Source organism: Lissotriton vulgaris, chromosome 4_1 (genome assembly GCF_964263255.1).
Source record: "Lissotriton vulgaris chromosome 4_1, aLisVul1.2, whole genome shotgun sequence".
Taxonomy (NCBI): domain Eukaryota; kingdom Metazoa; phylum Chordata; class Amphibia; order Caudata; family Salamandridae; genus Lissotriton; species Lissotriton vulgaris.
The window spans coordinates 652894327-652906440 of NC_141691.1; positions in this window are offsets into that span (position 1 = coordinate 652894327).

Consider the following 12114-nt stretch of genomic DNA (forward strand, 5'->3'; position numbering starts at 1 on the left):
AGATTGAGGGACTGAGTAGAGCAGTTTTTGATCGTACCAGTGGAACATGGGGTCTTTAATGAAGGCCACTCCACGATCGATCACTGCTTTTCCCTGTGGGCAGTGGCCCGTAAGTGAGTTGATCAAAATGGTAAACTGTGCTGCTGTTTCGTTGACTTTCGAGCTGCATTTGATTCAGTCAACAGGAACTGTCTCTGGCAGACATTAGTAAACAAAAACATCCCAGAAAATTGGTTGGCCATTATAAAAGAACTACATAGCCGAAACTGGGCTCAGGTAATTAGAGATACACGAGGACATTTGACGCCAAAAATAGTAATTGAGAATGGTCTCAGGCAGGGCTGCGTACTGGCCCCCTTGCTCTTTGCCATCATTTTGGCAGATTTACCTGTGACCCTAGAAGTTGATAAAAGTGCTAGCCCGAGAATGGACGGTAAGAAAGTGTCTTGTCTATTGTATGCAGACGATCTGGTGATAATGGACCAGACAGAAATTGGCCTCCAAAGGAAGCTAGATGCCTTCAGACAGTACTGTGAAGGGAAATTTTTAACCATAAATATGGACAAAACAAACATTTTATGTTTTGGGAAAAAGGATACCCGTTTTACTTGGTCTTTGGAGACTTGCAATTGGAAACAGTCAAGGAATATCGGTATCTTGGACTGTGGTTTGATAGAACTCTCAAGTGGTACACTCATCTTGAAGCACAGAAAGCTAAAGCATTTACATCAATCTGTGGGCTGAAAACATTTAACCGAGACTATGGAAACATGTCCCATAAACTGTTCATAAAAGCTTTTAGCGTGATGATACCTCCACAAGTTCTCTACGGAGCAGAATTCCTTTTTTGCTAAGTGGTAAACGAGACTGGGATTTAGAGGAAGGGAAGTGTTTGAAAACATTGCTGTCCCTACCACGCTCATCGATGATCCAGTCAATAAGAACCAAGATAGGTTCAACTGCCTGGAGCATACAGACTCAAATGCTTTTAATAAGATTTTGGAAGCGGCTAGACACAGAATTAGTCCAGAAGGTATCTCAATGGTGCAAAAAGGAGAAAGAATCAAGTAGCCTAAAGTGGGCTAGAGAGATAAGAAAGAAAGTGCTATTGGCTAGTGAGAATATAAAGTGCCAATCTGTCAGTTATCATTAAATGTAGACTTTACCAAGAGTGATTTTAGAAACCAAGGACAAGAAGCGTCCGAAAGAGCTGATATAGAATACCTGAATAAGAAAAAATCTGTCCAATTCATGAGAGAATCATGGTTAAAGCAAAATTGGTTCCTTATTTGGATATTCGACCTAACTTTAGGTTCAGACTGGAGATTTTAAGATTAAGAATTGGCATTAATCCTTGGTTGATCAATGAAGAAGTAAAAGCTGAAATGTGACTTTGTGATGGATCATGTAAATGTACGCTGGGCACTAAAGGAGACATAATGCACATCTTTTAGACTGCCAAACATTATTAGACCAGCGTAAACGATACCTTTGCCCAATATTTTTAAAATATGATACAAGGCTACGGTCTCAAGCGGCAGCTTTACTTACAGAATTTCCCAATCTCGAGATAGCAATTGCATTGGGTAATTACATGAAAGCAACTAAAAGCTTTCCCAGGGAGGTTTAGCTAGCTTTTTTAAGAGTTTTATAATCTGTTTTGATTTTTCTGTCAGGTTTTATGAATTTTAGAAACATGAACTGATTGTTTTTTTAGAGAATGTATTAAGCTAGATGCAAATGTTATGAGGAGTTGGACTGCTTGCCTGATAATTGGTATTTAATTTCTCTTTGATAGTGTATCAATTTCCTTGTTGTGTTGGGAATGTATAATCTGTGCTGTTTTAATAATTGTAATGGGCTTTGCTATTTTTTAAAGACAATGGTCTAAATAAACATTGTTTTGACTTGAGTCGTCATTTGCATAAACGCTGGTCATTATTTTCTCCCACTGTACTACTTATCGTGAAGAGGCCACCTTCTCACATGCAGCCGAAAGGTAGCATAGAATGTGGCAGCAAAATCTCACAGTGCAGAAATGTAGGCACAGATGAAAATTTTCGATCACATTTCCCTCCCTTTGATGCATCTGCCCATAGTTGCTGATCTTTCATTTGTATGAATCATAATAATGCATGTGAATACGTAACAGATACACAGACAGCGGTTTTACTATCCTCTTTTTGTTAAGCATTCCTCCTAAAAAACGAGCAGAATGCAGTCTCTGGCCTATATGAGTATTGGGAAGCCTTTAGCTTTCTCTTAAAACATTGATGCCACCTTTGTTAAATGAGCTCAGTCAAAATTCAAACTGTCAGAAAACAAGTTTCAATAGTGACAAGCCCAGAACACATGATACACACATTAATAGATTTTCCTAAAGCATACTATGGAAGAGGAACATTGCGCTTCTAAAAATACCAACACGTGTTTAAGCAGAATCCAGAGATTGACAACAATTCCGGCTTGAAAGGATTTCTGTACTGGATGTTTCTCCTGTGCTATTTTGACAGTTTAAAAAAAAATGACATTTAACTGACAGAACGCTTTAATCTCAAAGTCCCTTTTCATGCTCAGGGTCTCAAGAAAACTGGTTAAGTTGAAACATTCACCGTGAACGGTATTGAAGAATATCAAGTGACATCTCGTACAGTAAATAAAGAGTACAAATGAAGTGGCAGCTACACTGTACACACAAAACACGAACACTGGGTGTTTTTTGAAAATAAAGAGTATTGCCCAATCCATGGAGTTCTGTTAAACTAAGATGCAATATAGCCTGCAATGATAAACGTAATTCAAATAGTACAAAAAATGAGATGCAAAATGTACAAAGGTTTAAGTGAAAGTGGGGGATTCAGAAATGACATTATTTATTATTTTATTTACAATTAAAACGTCCTGAAGGATGGATCAATGAGCCAAATGCTCACCTCTCACATCTGTTTTGACAAGAACACCTCAAAGCTGCATCCTTTCAAGACCAGTTCAGGGCTCCAACCGTTTACGGTCCGTTAAAAGGAGTACCATTACATTGTGTATATTAACATCTAAGGCCGTATTATGTAAGTGTGTGGTCGTTCAGGGCACATATTTGCACCTGTTGTAATACAAGTGCATGGTCTAAAGCGTATATATTTGTCTCAGAATTTCTCTGAGTTAGTGCATGAATTGGAGACAGTACTGGGCAGGAACAAAGAGATTCAATATCTGCTCACTGATCCTGAATGGTGCATATTTTTTGCATTTACTGGTTGCAGCTCATGTTAATATGAATATTTGAAGTTATGTGTATTTCCTTTTAAATTAGAAAAAAAAGTCGTTTTGACAATGCTTTTCTTCTAAATTAATCCATTATGGCTACAAACGAAACTGTAGTCCCATTATAGGTATACTTCTATATTTCTCATTCAGAATTTATTTCGGTCAACTAGCAATTGATGATGGTTAGAGCATTATCATCTCTAACACAGACATGCAAAGTTTGACTTCATGTGAATTGAAATTGCTTTCAGAGACCTGACCTTATTGTGGCCATTGCATCACTTCTAGTCGATCGATACTGAGAGCAAGCACCTGAGCAAGAGGCAAGAGGCGGAGCAGCTTTCGCTTTCGCTTTCACGTTCGCAGTCAGGTGTTCCGAGGCTCCGAGCGGAGCTGCTGAGCGGAGCTGCGGTGGAGTGACGCTGCCAAGTGGGCAGGCGTGAAAGCGAGGAACCGAGGTACTGAGAAATCGAGCGGGGAAGCGAGAGTTGGCGTGGGAAGGTCCGGGGCCGAGTGGAGGCGTACAGGACAGGGTCGAGCAGGTTGGTGTGGCTCCCCTGTCTCCCCTGCTTCCCCCAGTCCCCCAAATAAACCAAGTAAACCGTGGCGGCCCGCAGCCCGAAAAGCACGCAAGCAAGCCCGCTTTCTCCTTTGCTCCGCTCTGTTTGGCTTTTTCCGTTACCGTCCCTTTTGCCGCTCCGCCCCCCCACCCGCATTACAAAAGTCAGCGCAGTGTGGGGAGGTCAGGGGGTTGATTCAGCAGGCGAAAAGGCGGAAAGGCGTAGAGGTGAAGGGGCGAACGATCGGCTGCAGTGCACAGAGCTGTACAGAGCTGAAGCAACACCGGCCAGGGTATAACCGGTACTGCACGGCGGAGATCAGTGCGAGTCCAATAGCATCAAGGGCTATAACCGTAGGCAGCTGTAGATGATTGTAGGTGTCAGGGAGAGTCCAGGAGCCGCTGGTCCTGCAGTACTCCCGGGCAGAAGGGTAAAGAGCCGCGGAGCAATAAGGAAAGCTGAGTTCCATCGTACGAGAGACTCAGGGGGGGGTCATCCTGAGAAGAGTAAGGGGCTACAGGCCATACCCCTTCCTCCTAAAGACCCCCAAAAGTCCTTCAAAAGTGTTCCTAGTGACGGAGTCTGAGTCAGCTATCCCACACCGAGAGAGGAAAAGGTGTTACGGGAGAACCACGACCCACAGTGAACACACTCATTTCATACACCATAAACTTATACGCCCACTTTAGCCCCAGCAGCCAGACGGGGGTCAGCGTGTGGCTCTGGTTGGCTCCGGTTGGGTCACCGCTGAATTACCCAGGCCTCGGGCAAGGTGGCCCGTGAGTGGTACGTGAGGAGTCAACTCTCCCATCTCATCCACGGCTGCGTCTTTTACCCTGTTGTTTTCCTCTTTATTGTTATCTTCTCCCAAATTTCTCTCATCAACAACTGCAGGAGTACCAAGACTAAGTGGTGTCTAAGATTCTAATCACCTTAGGCAATGGTAATGTCAGTTATGCGACTGCGCTCACAGTCAAAAGTAAAATCCGCAGAAACTCTAGGAATTAACAATCAGAGGGATAAGAGCTTCCTGAGTGCCTTAAAACCACAGAAAACTATTCGCCGGCAGAGAAACGGTGGCCATCTTTAACTTTTGAAGGTTTATCCTTCAGTAAAGTCAATGTTTTCTAAGGGGGGGAAAAGCTCTAAGAGCAGTACAGTTCTAAAAAATGGAGAAGAAGAAAAAAAGGGGAATCCAGTTGAGGAAGCAATGGTCTCCGAAGTAATAGCCGAGAACAGAGTGGAGTGTCATTCTATACCACCAGTGGCGCTCTCCCCTGTTGCAACTATACTCAAGATCAATGGGGGTGTATGCAATGTAGTTTCCCCTTTAATAGAAGGAAGACCATACTTGCAGCAAGTGGTAGGGGAGGATAATAACTTGGAAATGGAGATGGAGATTGTCCAATCCAGGGTCGAGGTAGCAAGCTCTCCTCTGGTAAAGGTCAGTGAAAAAAAGGAAGTCACTCCCCCTTCTCCACGAGTAGACCCGATAACCCTTTTTGAACTTGCAAAAGACAACGTAAGAGAGTCGGACTGTTCATTAATAAAAGTTAGTGATCTTTCTCTCAAGACAGATCGGCAGATAGAGCACAGTTTTTAATATGGGCAGACGAAAACAGAGGACATTACTTTACCGGACATTGCCATCCAATTAGAAAAGAATGCCGAACTGATGAAGCAGCTAGAAAAATCTGGTACTCCAGGGTTGGACAAGGAGTTTTACCCAGATAAAGAAGTATATTCATCACGAGTAGGAGTTCAAACAAACATGCCAATTATGTACAGTAGCACTCCTACTAATGTATCTTTAGCTTCTGATTTACATGATTTATCGGGTGAAGAGTCACCAGTGTCTTGTGATAAAAGGGCAGGGAACTCTCCGTATTCGTTGAGTGTAAATGAGAATGCAGGGGCAGAGGGTTTAATGGACATGTTTTTTAAATTGGAAAAAATCCTCTCTGCAATTTTATCTCTGCTGGAGAAAAGTACCTCTAACTCTGATCATATTCTAGAAGTCCTCACGCCTATTTTAGGAGGGTTTTTAGATCTTAAACATCTCAGACAAGCGTCAGTGTGTGCGAAAAGTACTTCCCCAGCATTCAGTAAAACGCTCAATGCAATGCATAATCTCGATATTGCGTCCGGGGTGGGGGAACCAAAAGAACTGTTAGAAGGCTTTGAAAATTCGTCACCTGTAAGAAATGTAATTTTAAGCCCGTCTCAAGTCAACTTTAATGAGCCAGTAAAGGTCCCCACTCCAGGGTAATTATAACGGTGTCCCTGTAATAGACTCAGTGCGGGTTTTCCCAATTTTTAATAAGATTAAATCAAAAAATTCTAAACCTGATGAAATAGTTAACATCTTGGAGAGTTCAGTTGTGGAGGAGGAATCTTCAGTGAGTAAGGGATTTGCTAAAAATAGCCGTAGGAGGAAAAAGAACATGAAAATCTGCCGGTTCCCTAAACGTAAGCAGAGAAAACTGCGGTTCCAACCCACAAATGAAAAAGAAAACACTTACATATCTCCCGCGAACTTAATGCCTGTGGTGCAACCTAAATTTCTCGAGAGTCTAAATCATGTGCAGGTACTTGTTCCTCAGAGGAACTGTTCAATTCTCGCATTGAACACATCTCTAAATAATGACGGGGAGGAAGAAGCCAGGATAAGTAGGGACCCTAACAGGCATTGTAGCACAGGAGTCAAAGTGGCCAATATAAAAACCTCCCTAATATCCCACAATGTAGAACCACGAGATGCTGCACATGAATCAACTGGACCTGTTTTGTCATCATTGAAACCTGATTTAAGTAGCAGTGGGGGAGATAGTCGGAGATTGACTATGACTGTTAATAATAATAAAGGGGGGATTCTAAATGATGATCCTTCTCGAAGCCTGCAAGATATTAATATAACTAGGTATTCTGGTATAGGTGTTGGGCAAGTGAATAAGTCTTTACTTTTTACTCCTCTCTTCGATGCAGAGTCATTGACATTGAATAGAAGTGCCCTCCTTAGAATTATATCCGAAATAGATGATCTAAAGTTAATCGCCAGTAAAGACATTGAACTGGATCACTTAGATTGGAGGTATAAACCACATGTAACTAAAGCCACTTTTACTTCGGGGGTAGTGTCATCTCTCATTTTGGCAAATGTTGACGGCTTTAGGAAAAGAGGAATAGATATTTTTATTAGTGAAGTTCCTCATGGTGCGCCGTCCAAAAGTCTAGAAACACCTTATCATTGGCAAGGGAAGGGACCCACTGGGTATGAGGGTGAAAATACAAATACAAAATTTGAGGATATGGAAATAACAATAGGAATGAAATCGGGCATAAGAGAAATTAAGCTTGTAGTTCCCGAGGCTCAAGAGGCCCTTAGAATAGACGGAGGAGATGAGGTGTTAAAATGGAGCTGGATCGCAAGTGCTTTGAACTTGGCAAAAACAACTAACACTAAACCCACAGAGCGGGGGTAGCCAACTGGGAAATATTGTGTCGTGGAATATGGCGGGCTAGGTAAAGCAAATGAAAAGCTTAATCCCTTAGTAGTCCTAGCCCCCAAGATAATTTGTCTTCAGGAGACGTGGCAAAGGAAGAGTTCCAGTTAGAGAAATATTGTGTGTACTGTTGTGTAGCAAAAAAATCTATAAAGGGACATGCAAGTGGAGGTTTAGCCATCTTGCTAAGCTGCAAGATAGCATGGGACCCCGTCATATATATACACCCTTCAAATTTCTGTTTGTGAGCAAAGTTAAAAGTAGGAAAAGATAATTTGGAACACGCAACGTCTATGTTCGTGGTAAATGTGTACATACCTCCAGGGAAGGCGTCTAACCCACTGGTTGACTCCATTTGCACTTTTGTACAAAGCATATGTAATGATGAAGAAAGAGCATGCATAATGATGGTAGGGGATTTTACCGCAAAGATAAGTAACAGCACTGTCTCGTCCTTCTCCAATCTGGACTTGGAGGAGGTTTGGTCTATTCAAGAGGCAGTACTCCCGGCCAATTTAAATTCTGACAAACGTGGGCTTTCCCTTTGCAAAATCTTAGGAATCTTGACCTTGTATTATTAAACGGCAGATTCCCAGAGGACTCACCTGCAGCCCTAACCTTTCATGGGACTTATGGCCACACCCTACTTGATTATATGGCAGTATATTTTCAATTGTTTGGGGCGTGTTCACAGTTTAAAGTGCTCCCCACAAAGATGAGTGATCATAATATTCTGGTGGTAAATTTAGTTGAAAATATCGAGAAACCTGAACTCTGGAACCAGAGGAACGAAAATGTAACTTATTCTCGAAACAATGGTCGTACATGTTGGTCACATAAGTCACTTCCGAACTTTCAGTGGGTATTTAAGAATATCACTTTTAGTGTAAATCGGGAGAGCCCGGTTTAGAGATATGAAAGAGTTTTGACTGCTATTAGAAAATTGGGAAGAAAGAAGCAAAGTATAAGAGGCGCTCCCATAGTAATAATCTCCTGTGAAATTAAAAAACTTATTAAGGAGATACATGGGCTGATTAGATCCCAATTTAGAGATTCTAGTTCACTAAGGCAAAAAGAGATTTACAGATTAAAACAGGTTCGGAAAAGGAAAATAGGAGCTGATCTTGGGCCGCCGAAGATGAAAAATGGATTACCCTTCGGGGAGGGGCTCTATCGGGGGATACGAGAAAGTATTGGGCTTTGATAGCTAAATATTGTGACGGTAGAGAAAAATCCAACCCATGCTGATCCCCGAAACCGAATAGTTTATGTACATATCCCAATTGTATGCCCCCAATCATCTAGGTGAAGAGTTTGAGGGGGTTATTAATACCTCAGCATTGGCGGGTGATGTGGAAGCTCCATTAGGGGGGAAATTGAAGGATACATTAAGACGGCAAGATACTCAGGGGCAATGGGGCCGGATAACCTCCCTGTAGCCATAATAAAACAGGACTGTGGTGATTGGGCAAAATTATTACATCCTTTGTTTGTCCATTGTTATAACATCAGGGACATCCCTTACTCCTGGAAGGGAAGTATAATAGTCCCGCTATATAAGAAGGGCCCAAAAAACTCCCCGGCAAGTTTTAGGCAAATTTTTGTTCTAGACGCTACGGGGAAACTGTTTGCAAAAAGTGTCCTTGGCCACTTGCAAGAGTGGGAATTCGGAAATAATGTAATCCCCCTAGAACATTCAGGGTTCCGTAAGAACAGTGGTACTTTAGATAACATCTGTGTTCTGCAAACTCTAATTGATAAATATCCTGTGGGTCGGAGGATACCGTTGTATACAGCTTTTATTGATTTCTCCACAGCGTTCGACAGGGTAGATCGGGGGACGCTGTGGAGGAAATTGGTTACTATGGGGATCCCAGGGAACCTTTTGAGATTAATAATTGCTCTCCACTCTTTGACATGGACTCAAGTCTTGTTAGGGGGTACTCAAGGCCTTTCAAAGAAAATATCCACTCACAATGGGCTGAAGCAGGGGTGCTTGCTGGCCCCTTTGCTCTTCTCAATCTACATAAATGACCTACGGAGTCAGATAGGGGAGAGTAAAGGGGATCCTCCTCAAGTGGGTAACTTAAAAATAAGTTGTTTGTTGTATGCAGACGACGCAATAATAATGGACTTAACCCCAATTGGGCTACAGAGAAGACGGATGGAGTTAGTTAGGTACACTGAGGAATATTTTTTAAAAATAAATATTTTAAAGAGTAAAGTGATGATTTTACGTTACAATGGCTGCAAGGTTAGAAAAACATTTGAAATGGTTCTTGGGAGATGAAAAAATGGAAGTAGTAAAATGTTACCCTTACTTTGGAAAACTTTTCACAAACAGGTGCTCAGCTAAGAGACATTTGGATCACTGCAAAATTAAAGCTATCTCACAAGCCTCTGCAATTAATAGCTTGTACTTGCAATGCGGGAAAAGACATTTTTTGCATGTTATTGCAGTTTATAAAATAAAGATTCCTCCAACTCTGAATTATGCAAGCGAAACAATAGATGAGAGTGAGTGGGTAAAGTTCGAGAAAGTGGAAGGAAAGATCTGGAGCCAAATATGCAATTTGAGTCATGCTGCGCCAATCGCGGCACTTAGGCTCGAATTTGGCCTTCTGTCAACATATGTGTTATCAATGGCTGCTTGCTTGAGGTGGTGTAATGCTCTGATAAATGGTCATGAACACATGACAACTTATTAAGGTTAGCGTTGCACAAGGAAATTTTTGTAAACATGATGTGGAAAAGTGCAATTTTTAGGAATTATTTAAAGGCTTTAGTTATCTTCGGTTTAGAGCTCGAAGGGGCAGCAGTTTTAAATAAAATAGCATATAATTAAAAAAACTATATATATGATTTCATGTGAAAGAGATCTGAAACTATGCCACTCGAATGGAAGGATGTACTGTATTGCGGGGAGCTCAATTGTTAAAAATACTCAGCTGTACGTTCTATGGAACATGAATCATGGTGTACGTAGAGTGATTTTGTTAATAAAAATGAATTTACTTCCTTTGAGAGTTGTAACAGGATCCTGGGAGGGCATTCCCAAACATGAAAAAGACATTGTCACTTATGTGATAGTGGTATACAAGACCTGAATCATGTTTTGATTGTGTGTCCAGCACTCTACTTAATATGACGAAAATACTTAAGGCATTGGTTTTTACAGTATAACATCTCAACAGCAGAACAGGCCCGCAATTTTCTTCTGTTCCCCCATCCGAATTGATATGTTTTAAAAAAAATTGTTTCTTTAAAGAATTTTTAAATGTCTTTTAAAAATAATGGGGTAAGTCGTCCCTTCGGTGTTAATAGTATTATGAGAACCTACATGTATAGCAGCAAAATAATTGTAAAGAGTACTCTTAACCTGCGGATGACATGATAGTTGCCTTTAGTAGGTAATATTTTCGTTTGTCAATCCCTACTGCTGTTAGGGGTGGTTGGAAAACATCCTTTAAAAATTGTACAGAGCATTGGCACTTTCTTCCTCCTACATTGCTGCTGTTCAGTTATTGGCAATAGATGTCCTGGAAGATGATATTTAATGCAATATGCACTTTACTGATTGCATTAGCACTTTTATTAAGCACTTTATAAAAATATTTGCTGCTAATACTATTCCATGATCATCTCCCTAAAAGATAGTTTTTAATTGTTTTGGTTTTATTGATATGTGTATATTGGATGACAATCGTATATTATTCCATCTGTGTGCCTTCGAAACCTTAGTTAATTTGTTAACCCAGGGTGATAGCCAATATGGTGTTCAAACTGGAAAATGATGGTTATTGGCCGTAAGTGTACCACACTTGAATTATGCCGACTATTGTAGTGACAAGACTATAAAAGAAACGAGATTTCTTACTTTTAAATGGATGTATTTTAACAATATTGATGTTGTAATTCTTGATTGTTTGCACAATGACTTGTATGAAATGATGTTTTTTTTTAAATTTTTATGTGGAATTCTTCGGAATTCTAAATCATAATAAAATAAACTGAAACTGTGGCCATTGCACACTCTATTGGCTCCTACTTTGCAATCAACTCGATGCCAAACATCAATTCTCTTAATGCATTTAATACCATAAAAGTAATCCACAGTGATGAATCATTAGGTTGCACCAAGCAAAGTTTAAAATGTTGAAGCTGTTAGAGGTCTATACATCATCCAATAGACTTCCCCCTTGAGTTTTAAAAGGCCAGCGCAGTAAAAATGTGCAATTCTTTGCGACAGTGTCGCTGCATAGATTTCATGTTGATGTGTGTGGGTCTAACAAAGAGGACACTTTGCATGCAAACTGACTAAAGTATAAAAGGGGATTTATCCGATCAATGTGAAATAGCAAAAGTGATTCATGGACTCAACCATCACCCTCCCAAAGACAATGCCCAACTGTATACTTCTCTAGATTATACACATTGTCCTGTAGGAGGTCATGCATTGGGGCATAGATTTACAAGTTGATCGCAATCAGGTTTCTGAACTTTTCCCTGCCCTAATCACTGTTTGCAGAAGCTAGCGAAGCAAAAAATGTGTTCTAATAATAAAATACAAATCTCTGCTCTGAACCAGACCTGCATATTCCAGGGTGACTTCTGTAGGCTTCCATCTGTTTAGAAAGTGAAGACCAAGCTTGCTGGTCTCAGCTACTTATTTTCAATGTTGTTGTTTAGTGAGAAACACAATTCAAGGAATATCTACTCTGATTTCCTACACGGACAAACATCATTAGAAGAACCCTTTCTGGTATCTATGTTAAAGTGTCCTGAAA